The sequence below is a fragment of the Pecten maximus genome, chromosome 1 (genome assembly GCF_902652985.1).
Source record: "Pecten maximus chromosome 1, xPecMax1.1, whole genome shotgun sequence".
Taxonomy (NCBI): Eukaryota; Metazoa; Mollusca; class Bivalvia; order Pectinida; family Pectinidae; genus Pecten; species Pecten maximus.
In genome coordinates, this window is record NC_047015.1 from 14,776,174 (window position 1) to 14,790,251 (window position 14,078).

A 14,078-nucleotide genomic window follows, 5' to 3' on the forward strand; every position below is an offset into this window, starting at 1 on the left:
AATACTGTTGATTCACAGGTGCCTGACTCGTTTTATAAAAAAATAACATATAAGAGTAAATATGTACTCTTATATGTCATTATTCTATAAAACGAGGCAGGCACATGCGGTTGATTTGATTGAGTGGTTAAATAGACCCATTGGTCAGGGGCAAGTTAATGCTCAATCTTACCAAGACAAGGTTATCAAGGTCAGAGACGTGAAGGAGTACTTGTCTGAAGAAAGATGTTTTATTCTGTTTACCGACTAGGAGTAGAACTAGCCACGTTTTATGATATTACACATTTTGTTTAAAGAAAAAAAGTTTATTGTCAAGACCAGCGACATACAAAGATGTACATGTGTAATAGGAGTGGGAAATGCACGGCCAGCCGGGGTTCGAACCCGGGACCGCCGAACACTAGCCGGATGCTCTACCGACGATCGACCCGGTCTAGTTCCGCTACACATGTATGTCAACCATGTCAAGACGAATTTACATCTAGGATTGTTGTCTCACACTGATGAAATATAAACTCGTACATTTGTAAGTTGTTAGGAGGATATTTAGAAATGATAGTAATAATAATAATTAACAGATTATTACTCATGATATAGCCCAGTAATCTTTATTTATTTTGTGAAAAATCAAACTAATAGAATTTCATTTGATATTATATACATGTGCACATAATATCATCATTAAAGTGCGTTTTTGTAAAATGAAATTCAATTCATTATGGTAGATATTTTAAAAAAAGTATTTTTATGAATAAATTGTGATCACACTTTGATTAAATCATGCATAGAAAACTATTTGAAAAATTTAGAAAGACTAAAGTAAATGCTTTTGAACAATACTTTTATATCCCTGAAATTTACCAAAATTATCATTTCCATTCGAATTACTTTTTTTTTATGAAAGGTCCCTGTCTCATGAATATAAAAATTATGAATGGAATACAAGTGTACGTTCAAAATACCGCAAATATATATATATATATATTTTTGTATTTTGAAAAAAAGAAAGATATTTTTTTTTACAAATACAGAAAATGGTAAAAATAGAATAAACATTTTGATTGTTTTTATGTATGACTGCAGCAGAAAATATGTTTCGTTTTTTATCTTATTTTTTTTTATACTCTGGTTCATATGTATACATACACTACACACATATGTAGGCTAGGTCATGTGATTCATTTAATTATATATTATATTATAAGTTCTTACACAACTACATAATCGTCAGCATTAGATTGACCTTTGAGTAGATCATCATTGGGTACATCTACCCATAAAGTTTACAGACTCTTTCTGTCACTATTTCGTCAGTTTTACTCATACTGACGTAGATCTCATCGACTGCTTTCTCCAAATCTTCAAGCTTCTCAACTTGTTTTGCTATTGTATCAATACTTTCGTCAAAATTCACACATGATTCTTTTTAAAACGTTCAGCATGTATAGAGAGATCCCCTTTTCCATTTTCATTTTTATTTTTTTAGGAGTTGAAAGGCATTTATGTATTGTATAATAAGTCCCTATTTATGTATTGTATAATAAGTCCCTATTCATGTATTGTATAATAAGTCCCTATTTATGTATTGTATAATAAGTCCCTATTTATGTATTGTATAATAAGTCCCTATTTATGTATTGTATAATAAGTCCCTATTTATGTATTGTATAATAAGTCCCTATTTATGTATTGTATAATAAGTCCCTATTTATGTATTGTATAATAAGTCCCTATTTATGTATTGTATAATAAGTCCCTATTTATGTATTGTATAAGACTCCTTACCAAAAACATAAACTGCACCTGAGTCGCTTCAGCCGTAGACACAACTATATGTTTGCTAACCAAACAGACCATGTCTATTTTATTGTGGCTAACATGGAAAAGTTTACGTTAGCTAACCCAGATGCAACATACATTATTGAATAATCTCTAAATATTTTGTTTATCTAACCTTTCAAAACCTCACCCTCATCTTGTTTTGAATACAACGCATTGCAGGCAGACATAATGCCTAAAAGTCATTTAAACTCATGCTCTATTTTTCAACATGTTCATCGTACGATGGCCGATATCGGACGGGCAAAACAGTGTTACTAGTAGTACGTTTTTGTCAACGAAAAATGTACGTACATATTATGTGTCAAAAATATCTACTGCTAGTAGTAGATAAATTTGTACACAAAAAGTGTACGTACAAATCCTGTGTCAAAAACCTGTTACTAGTAACACATTTTTGACACAAAATTTGTACGTACATATTTTGTGTACAAATTCATCTACTAATTCCAAATATCAATTAACATTCCTTTTATTCTTGATTGATTACCATGCGGTCGTATGCTGATTTTGCCTGATAAGGTAATGCAAGCCAGAACCCAATTGTCTGCTCGAATTTAAAGCCACATACTCCCAAATAACCTAAGATTCTAGTTGCGCACATGTATCAATGGCAGTCAAAGATGTTCATTCGTGCTCTCCTATAAAAATGACCACTGGGCTGGACGCTTGGCCGGAGGATCTGTGTATAAAATTAACTTGCGGTCGCCGCATTTCTTTTTATCGCAAGATTTGTCATGGAGCCGAGAACGAGGCTATGACAACGTGCACTGAACATAAACTAGCTATTGTACACACATGACCGTAATTTACGTTACGAGTATACGTGAGGAATTTTGACTGTTAATGCTTTAATTTTAACATCTTAACAGAATGTTCGCGTAATAAGTGAACAAAATAAACCAAACATCGGTGAAGTTGACAATGTTCAAAAGCCAGAGACGTGTGATATACGTCTCTGCAAAAGCTAACCAGCAATCCAATAGGCGTCCAGCAAAATCGGAATCGAGTCTAGTCCCTTTTCTTCTCTCGCTAAGTTCCAACGAATCATTTCCTATTCCTAGGAAATACTCGGGTTTTGCTGATTCCCTTTTACGTTACTTTTGGGCAGAATCTGTCTGTGTTTTGGCAGGCTCAAGCATTCGGCGTTCCACCATTTTGTATAGACTGATTACACGCCTGTTGCATTATATGACTATTTCGCATGGAAACTTGGTCTGTCGGACCCAGTTATTATTTTTGGGAATATCCCATTTACTTTCATAAATACACATTTTCCTCCAGTTTTTGATTCGCGATGATTGGTTAGATATATATTAAGTTTGAAAACTGTTAAGATCTCGAAATGTAAACATTTCCTTTGAAGCATTTGGCTTTAAAGTATGACGTTAAGTAAAGCCAGAATATCCTAGCCAGCGTAATGGAAGAATGGTATCACTCAAAACCGAAATATGTCTGGTTTGCCTCGTGCGAATGTGACAAAAGTTAATTGTTTTCTCGTATTTCTATCGGATGCAGTCAACATACGACCACAAGGCGATCAATCAAGATAGGAAAGAATGTTAATTGATATTTAGAAGTAGTAGATAAATTTGTACACAAACTATGTACGTACAAATTTTGTGTCAAAAATGTGTTACTAGTAGCAGGTTTTTGACACAGGATTTGTACGTACACTTTTTGTGTACAAATTTATCTACTACTAGCAGTAGATATTTTTGACACATAATATGTACGTACATTTTTCGTTGACAAAAACGTACTACTAGTAACACTGTTTTGCCCGTCCGATATCGGCCATCGTATCATCGCGTCAATATCTAAAATAATCACACAAATATGTGCATACGACCGTAGATACAGAACAGACACGGCAGGTATTTAATTCAGTTTCAATTTCAACAATTCCCATTACGTAAGAAACAAATGTAAGTCATCTCCAAAACAAATCCGGTTAATGAAATATATCAACAACTACATGAATTATTATAGGAATATCAAAACATCCAGAAATACTGATTATCATCTCGTTTCCAGGACAATATAGTACCTAAAATGGTTGTACAATATCTCTTAAATGATATGGAGACATGCCATGGAATATTTTTGAAGCCGATCACAAAGAGTTTCTGTTCTGTATATAGTTTGTTATGAGAGACATGAACAGACTCTGAAACGTATGTCCCCGACAGACTCAGACGTATGTCCCCGACACACTCAGACGTTTGTCCCCGACAGACTCGGACGTATGTCCCCGAGACACTCAGACGTTTGTCCCCGACAGACTCAGACGTATGTCCCCGACAGACTCGGACGTTTGTCCCCGACAGACTCAGACGTATGTCCCCGACAGACTCACACTATGTCCCCGACAGACTCGGACGTATGTCCCCGACAGACTCAGACGTATGTCCCCGACACACTCAGACGTTTGTCCCCGACACACTCAGACGTTTGTCCCCGACAGACTCAGACGTATGTCCCCGACAGACTCGGACGTATGTCCCCGACACACTCGGACGTATGTCCCCGACAGACTCAGACGTTTGTCCCCGACACACTCAGACGTATGTCCCCGAGACACTCAGACGTATGTCCCCAACAGACTCACACTATGTCCCCGACAGACTCAGACGTATGTCCCCGACACACTCAGACGTATGTCCCCGACACACTCAGACGTATGTCCCCGAGACACTCGGACGTTTGTCCCCGACACACTCAGACGTATGTCCCCGACACACTCAGACGTTTGTCCCCGACACACTCAGACGTTTGTCCCCGACAGACTCAGACGTATGTCCCCGACAGACTCGGACGTATGTCCCCGACACACTCGGACGTATGTCCCCGACACACTCGGACGTATGTCCCCGAGACACTCGGACGTATGTCCCCGAGACACTCGGACGTATGTCCCCGACACACTCAGACGTATGTCCCCGACACACTCGGACGTATATCCCCGAGACACTCGGACGTATGTCCCCGACACACTCGGACGTATGTCCCCCGAGACACTCAGACGTATGTCCCCGACACACTCGGACGTATGTCCCCCGAGACACTCAGACTATGTCCCCAAACACACGTATCTATGCAGGCATACATACACAGGCTAATAATTACATGTCATACATAATCAAAAGCTAACTACGTGACGCTGTCCCCAATCTAATTAAAATGTAGATGGTCATTCGCACTGCGTTGCATGAACATCCAACAATATCCCATAAGGGGTCACGTCGGGGTGACCTCCCAGATGTGTGTATTTCACTTTCAGGGCGAATTGTCAATTTATCAATGTCATCGAAGCAAAACATTTCGTCACAGATTGCATCTGAAGCAAACCATTTCGGCACATTCAGAGTGGTCTTGCATGGGTACACCGAACTGAGACATAAATCGATTCACCAGCACCTCCGCCACAGTTACAGCCTCTTGGTCAGGAATTCGGTAGGCGTCCCATCATTTGGTGAAGTAATCACAGATGACCAACACGTAGCGATTACCAAGATGTGTTACCGGAAGCGGACTCATAACATCAAAAGCAATACGTTGAAGTTGGGCACCGACTATATACTACTGCAAGGGAGCTTTTGGAGATTTGAGAGGACGCTTCCTTCGGGCACAAATATCCCAAGTCCTGCGTCAATATTCAACGTCTTTCCTTAGTCCACACCAGTAATATCTAGTCCTCACCTTTCCTAGCGTCCTAGCAACGCCTAGATGACCTGCAGTCTCCAAGTTGTGGAGTTCTCTAAGAACAACTTTATGTAGGACCTCTGGCAGCACTATCTGCCATTCAGTGGATAGACCATCATCATTCTCAAATCTTCTGAAGAGAACACCAGACCTGAGATACAAAGCGTCCCATCGAGACCAATAATGTTTAACACATTGAGACCGATCTGAAATGTCTTCCCATAAAGGTCTTTGTCCCCCTTCTTTCCAACCCACAACTATACTCAATACCTTGTCTTTGCCTTGTAAATCTTTTAACCTCTCCAATGTAATGGCTCCATCCAACTATCAACATTGTTTTCAGAAGGAACGAATATGTTCTGACTTGAGAAGTTGGAACGAATTGCCTTCCTCAATACCGCAACGCCACCGACACTACCGTGAACAGCGTATTTGGCATCTACTTTGTCACAATATGAGCATGATGTCCCGGCAAAAGACCTCCTGGGGAGAGCATCAGCATCCATATGACTCTTCCCTCTCCGATGCTCGATTTAAAAGTCATATTGTGACAAGAGCTCAAGCTAACGAGCACGCTGGCCTTCAGGGTTCTTAAAATTCTTAAGTCAACAAAGGGATCCGTGATCTTTGCGCACTTTGTAACGACCATACAGATAGCAACGAAACTGCTTAACGGATTTTACGAGAGCTAACAATTCCCTTTTCGTCACAGAGTAAGATCTTACAGGCTTGCTCATGGATTTGCTCAAATAAGCAATGACTCTTTCCTGGCTATCTTGGACCTGGGAGATAACTGCTCCAACACCAGTGTCGCTGGCATCAACATTGTATCTCTCTGTGGATATGCCAAGCAGCAACCATCCTGTCTTTAAGTTCTTGAAAAGCAGATTCACAGTCCACTCAAAAACATGGCCGGATTCGATCAGCTGATGGAGGGGCCGAGCAATGGTTGAGAAGTTTTTGATGAAGTGTCTATAGTAAGAGCTCATACCAAGAAAACTTGCTTATTTGATAGATTTTGGCGAAGGCCAATCTCGGTCAGCGGAAACCTTTTCCAGATCTGTCTCAACACCCTGACCAGAAATCAGGTGACCCAGTAAATGAATTTTGCGCTGGAAAAGACGACACTTTTCAGGACTCAACTCCAAGCCTGTGGAGCGCACACTTTCTAAGACTTGTGTAAGATGATCTAGATCTTGTTCAAAAGTATATCCGAATACTACCACATCGTCCAAGTACGCATGACAAAGCTTCTAGGTCAAACCTGTCAATACTTGCTCCACCAGACGCTCAAAGGTGGCAGGAGCGTTGCAGAGACCAAAGGGCATGATCTTAAATTACCAAAACCGACCATTACCAGTCACAAAGGCGATTTTCTGTCGGTCCTGCCAGTATAGCCACTCTTATGATCCAATGTGGAAAACCACATAGCTCCGGATAGCGTATCCAGAGTATCGTCTCTCTTCAGGAGGGGATGAATGTCCTTTACCGTTACGTCATTCAACTTGCGGTAGTCAATGCAAAAGCATGTTGAACCATCCTTCTTTTTCACTAAAACAATGGGTGATGCCCACGGACCACTAGCTCTCTCAATGACACCCATTTGTAACATTTCTTCGACTTTTTTCTCATCCTCATTTTGCTTTGCCAACGGAATTCTACGAGGGTTGGCGAATGAGTTTTGAACTACCGGTGTCAATTTCATGCACGACCATATTTGTAATACCGATGTCAGACTGAAAAGATGTCACTGTAAGTTACCAACATATCTGCATCCTGTTGTTGCTGATATCCTGTAAGTTTTTCCTTCGAGTGATTAAAGAGATCTAAAAGAAGCTCAGGAACAGAATTAGCAACCTCAGATACAGGTTCACTATGATCTTTACACTCGAGCTGCAACCGTACCCTTATGTACCGTAAGTGGTCATTCTGTGACATTCACCGTAGAGGTATCGCTGAACTATTAGGTTCCACAACAGTCTTGACTAAAAAACATGGCTTTGCTCGATAAAACGCACCGTTGGTTCTATAACACAAGTTTGGCCTGGTTTATGCTGGTCTACGGGTGTACCACGGACAAGAACTTCACTCCTAGGGGAATTACTACCGTCTCATCAATAGCTACGCGACAACACGTGGAGCTTTCTTCTGAGAGAGACATTTGTAATGGTACCATTTGCCCTCCTATCTCAAGAGTTAAGGAATCTAGGAGAATACTGCATCCATTACTGGTGAGGAAGTCGGCACCAAGGATACCGTCGTTTTGTATATCAGCAAACTAAACTGTATGAGTGGCGCTCCTTTCACCCATTTTTATGTTTACTTTCAACCGACCGTGTAGCGGTGACACCTCACCGGTTGCAGTGTCTTATTCATCCTTTTAGCTTCCTTAGCCAACCTTTCAGACAACACTTTTAAAAGTTCTGTCCGCAGTAACGTAATGGAAGCTCCAGTATCGACCAAGAAACTGACATTTGAGCCCTCCACATTAGCCGTAACAAAGACGCCCTCCGTCCTCTTCATTGTTCCATGTGTTATGGACTACTAATGGGTTGGGCCCCGGAACAAGTTGTTTGCCGGGCTACGGTGTGGCCTCTTAATTTATCCGAATTTTTGTCAGCTTTGCCGTTGGATGCTTTTCTTGATTACTTGTTGAGTTACTCTCGTTCTGATTTGACCGCTTTGGATTAGAATTTGGAGGATTAAAACCTCGCCCAGAGTTTCCATGTGTCTTGCGATTTCCACTTTCTTTCTCAGACTGTCAATCTCGCTTCTTAGAGACTGAGTTAACTGATCATTGGCAGAGACATTCGAAGAATCAAAAGAGGATTTGTTGATATTTTGTCTTTGTCACTTCTCCCTTCGAAAGCTCGAACCGGTCGATTTCTGAACCTATCCGGTAATTTATGGAATTCAAGCCGCATAGCAATAATTTCAGCGTGGGTTAAGGTGTCTAACTGGGCTTCTCGCAAGCGCAGGCGAATATCAGGATCAACTATGGCATCAATGAAGTATCACCTACTGTATATTACATCAGAGGGACCGGTGTATCCCCTACTGTATATTACATCCGAGGGACCGGTACGTCACATACTGTATATCATATCGGGAGGACCGGTGTATCACCTACTGTATATTATATCCGAGGGACCGGTATATCACCTATTGTATATTATATCCGAGGGACCGGTGTATCACCTACTGTATATTATATCCGAGGGACCGGTATATCACCTACTGTATATTATATCGGGTGGACCGGTATATCACCTACTGTATATTATATCGGGTGGACCGGTATATCACCTACTGTATATTATATCGGAGGGACCGGTATATCACCTATTGTATATTATATCCGAGGGACCGGTATATCACCTACTGTATATTATATCGGAGGGACCGGTATATCACCTACTGTATATTATATCCGAGGGACCGGTATATCACCTACTGTATATTATATCGGAGGGACCGGTATATCACCTACTGTATATTATATCGGAGGGACCGGTATATCACCTACTGTATATTATATCCGAGGGACCGGTATATCACCTACTGTATATTATATCCGAGGGACGGGTATATCACCTACTGTATATTATATCCGAGGGACCGGTATATCACCTACTGTATATTATATCCGAGGGACCGGTATATCACCTACTGTATATTATATCCGAGGGACCGGTATATCACCTACTGTATATTATATCCGAGGGACCGGTATATCACCTACTGTATACTATATCCGAGGGACCGGTATATCACCTACTGCATATTATATCCGATGGACCGGTATATCACCTACTGTATATTACATCCGAGGGACCGGTATATCACCTACTGTATATTACATCCGAGAGACCGGTATATCACCTACTGTATATTATATCCGAGAGACGGGTATATCACCTACTGTATATTATATCCGAGGGACCGGTATATCACCTACTGTATATTATATCCGAGGGACCGGTATATCACCTACTGTATATTATATCCGAGGGACCGGTATATCACCTACTGTATATTATATCCGAGGGACCGGTATATCACCTGCTGTATATTATATCCGAGGGACCGGTATATCACCTGCTGTATATTATATCCGAGGGACCGGTATATCACCTGCTGTATATTATATCCGAGGGACCGGTATATCACCTGCTGTATATTATATCCGATGGACCGGTATATCACCTGCTGTATATTATATCCGATGGACCGGTATATCACCTACTGTATATTATATCCGATGGACCGGTATATAACCTACTGTATATTATATCCGAGGGACCGGTATATCACCTACTGTATATTATATCCGAGGGACCGGTATATCACCTACTGTATATTATATCCGATGGACCGGTATATCACCTGCTGTATATTATATCGGAGGGACCGGTATATCACCTACTGTATATTATATCCGAGAGACCGGTGTATCACCTACTGTATATTATATCCGAGGGACCGGTATATCACCTGCTGTATATTATATCGGAGGGACCGGTATATCACCTACTGTATATATGTTTTACCCGAGGGAACTATTTATCACCTACTCTATATATGGGTAGCGGGACTGGACATGGTCGACCACCGGTGACCAGGTAGCTCAATTGGTAGAGCTTCCGGCTAGTGTTCGGAGGTGGCGGGTTCGAATCCCGGTCTGGCCGCTACATTTTCTCCTCTCCTGTTATAAATTTGGCGCCCAACTAAAATACCCACGGTGGTGGTTTAAGGGTCTCGTATGTCTTCGAGGGCGAAGACTTGGGAAAAAAAGGAGGGAGGTGTGTAGACTGTGTCGATCATCGGTGACCAGGTAGCTCACATTGGTAGAGCATCCGGCTAGTGTCCGGAGGTCCCGGGTTCGAACCCCGGTCTGGCCGCTACATTTTCTCCTCTCCTGTTACATATGTTTTACCCGAGGGAACCTCCATACCAAATTATATTTTAGAATATAATATCCTTAATATCAAACAAATTCAAACCATATTACCAACAACTTTATAACATCTATCAAATCAAAGCTGTATGTTAGAAATCATGTACAGTTTTAATATCCGGGAATTTTTTAGTGATATTCACCAGTGATTGTAAAGCCGCATGGCTATTTTTACCCAATAACCCACCATGACAGAGAGCCTATTTATGTTCTGGGAATTACCATTTATATTCAGAGGCTCACTATCCTCTATGCAGCTCTCCGTGTTATACAAGTATAGCACTGCCACATTTAGAGTTACATTAACAACATTCATTTACCCTCACTTTCTCCCATCGGACCCACTGTAAATAATATATAAAATATACGAGTAGAAGTTCTATATAGATATATATACATACATTAAATCCACAGACGGAGATCGCCTGTAGAAGTGGTTGTGTAGGATCGATGCATGCGTGTAGCGTATTTTACGTGGAAATCTACCAATAATGCGGTCGTGTTGATAATTATTTGACCACGTGATTTTCCAATGTATTTGTACTGAGTGAGCATTAATTATTGAATAAACAGATTTGGTAAATATCATTTTTGAGATAACGAACTTCTCGAGTCATTCCAGTGAAATATACAATACTAAATCAGACTATTAAATATGTTTTGTCTTTCGATTATAAACCTCAAAATTCAAACTCTAAATCACACTGTGTACATTTGAAATGAAACACTCCAAGCGCTCTCTCAGTAACGCGCTGTCACATACAGGCTCTCATTCGTGCTCATAAAATCATGCTGGTCTAAATAAGAGATTAAAAATGTAAGGTGTCCGAACGCTTATCAAAGTTAGGTGTCCGAACGCTTACCAAGGTTAGGTGTCCGAACCCTAACCAAAGTTAGGTATCCGAACCCTAACCAAAGTTAGGTGTCCAAACGCTAACTAAAACTAGGTGTCCGAGCAATAGCTTGATCAAGTCTAGTGTTCGGCTTATATAAAGCTGAAGTGAAGTATCCGAGCGATAGCTTAAGTTAAATGTCCAAATAAGAGTTTTTTCTCTGTTATTAATTCTTTATACGTGCGCGTTCATTTGTAGTCATCATCACATAAATTGCATCCTTTGTTATCCCGCTATCCTTAAAATAACTCCTTATAGATTGATCGCTAAAATCCGACTTTGGTCCTCACATCGGAAAAATCCCAACTTTATGAGCACTTTCATTTGATGTTTGAAAATTCGATACATTCTGTGAGAAATCCATCACAAGTCGTGTTTCCTCTACATAATATCGTCACATGTCGTGTCTCCCCTACATAATGACGTCATAAGTCGTGTCTCCTCTACATAATGTCATCACAAGTCGTGTCTCCTCTGACATACTAACGTCACAAGTCGTGTCACCTCTACATAATGTCATCACAAGTCCTGTCTCCTCTACATAATAACGTCACAAGTCGTGTCACCTCTACATAATGTCATCACAAGTCGTATCTCCTCTACATAATGACGTCACAAGTCGTGTCTCCTCTGACATACTAACGTCACAAGTCGTGTCACCTCTACATAAACAAGTCCTGTCTCCTCTACATAATAACATCACAAGTCGTGTCACCTCTACATAAACAAGTCCTGTCTCCTCTACATAATAACGTCACATGTCGTGTCACCTCAACATAATGACGTCACAAGTCGTGTCTCCTCTACATGATGCCCTTATTTTATTTACAATTGGGTGACTTTTCGTCGTTGAAATGAGTTTATGCTGTAAAAGTAAACGGGAATACAGCATGTATCCTTTTGAGGTTTTATCAATATACTAAATACAGCTACCCCGGGGAATGTATAAGTGTACATGTATATTTTGAGGTTTTATACTAAATACAGCTACCCCGGGGAATGTATAAGTGTACATGTATCTTTTGAGGTTTTATACTAAATACAGCTTCCCCGGGGAATGTATAAGTGTACATGTATCTTTTGAGGTTTTATACTAAATACAGCTACCCAGGGGAATGTATAAGTGTACATGTATCTTTTGAGGTTTTATCAATATACTAAATACAGCTACCCCAGGGGAACGTATCAGTGTACATGTACTCGGTATTTGTGACTATTAAGGAGTATACAATATGGGTATTTCAAAATAATGCAGGTACGCCAAGGGTCAATTATATGACCAAAATATTCGACCAAGATCGAGAACCAGGGAATGGAAAAGGATAGGAATGACAGATTTCCACAGCTTTCTAGCAATTATGTTCAACATGAGCATAATAAAGAAACCTTCCATGGAGGAATACTGGAGTACTACAATGATCAGCCAACGATCAAACTGGGTCCAACACACAATGGGTAGAAACTGATTTCAGAATATTCTGAAGTTCCTCCACATCAACGATTGCAGACATGTTGCCGAGAGAAATGTGAGTTCTTTATAGGGGAGGGAGGACAATAACAACAGAGGGAGGTCGTGGGAGGGAGGACAATTACAACAGAGGGAGGTCGTGGGAGGGAGGACAATTACAACAGAGGGAGGACGTGGGAGGGAGGACAATTACAACAGAGGGAGGTCGTGGGAGGGAGGACAATAACAACAGAGGGAGGACGTGGGAGGAAGGACAATTACAACAGAGGGAGGTCGTGGGAGGGAGGACAATAACAACAGAGGGAGGTCGTGGGAGGGAGGACAATTACAACAGAGGGAGGTCGTGGGAGGGAGGACAATTACAACAGAGGGAGGTCGTGGGAGGGAGGACAATAACAACAGAGGGAGGACGTGGGAGGAAGGACAATTACAACAGAGGGAGGTCGTGGGAGGGAGGACAATAACAACAGAGGGAGGTCGTGGGAGGGAGGACAATTACAACAGAGGGAGGTCGTGGGAGGGAGGACAATTACAACAGAGGGAGGACGTGGGAGGGAGGACAATAATAACAGAGGGAGGTCGTGGGAGGGAGGACAATTACAACAGAGGGAGGTCGTGGGAGGGAGGACAATAACAACAGAGGGAGGTCGTGGGAGGGAGGACAATTACAACAGAGGGAGGTCGTGGGAGGGAGGACAATTACAACAGAGGGAGGTCGTGGGAGGGAGGACAATAACAACAGAGGGAGGTCGTGGGAGGGAGGACAATTACAAGAGAGGGAGGTCGTGGGAGGGAGGACAATTACAACAGAGGGAGGTCGTGGGAGGGAGGACAATTACAACAGAGGGAGGTCGTGGGAGGGAGGATAATAACAACAGAGGGAGGTCGTGGGAGGGAGGACAATTACAACAGAGGTAGGTCGTGGGAGGGAGGACAATTACAACAGAGGGAGGTCGTGGGAGGGAGGACAATAACAACAGAGGGAGGTCGTGGGAGTGAGGACAATTACAACAGAGGGAGGTCGTGGGAGGGAGGACAATTACAACAGAGGGAGGTCGTGGGAGGGAGGACAATAACAACAGAGGGAGGTCGTGGGAGGGAGGACAATTACAACAGAGGGAGGTCGTGGGAGGGAGGACAATTACAACAGAGGGAGGACGTTGGAGGGAGGACAATAATTTGTCGTGTCTTCCATTATCTTAATGCTTTACATTCG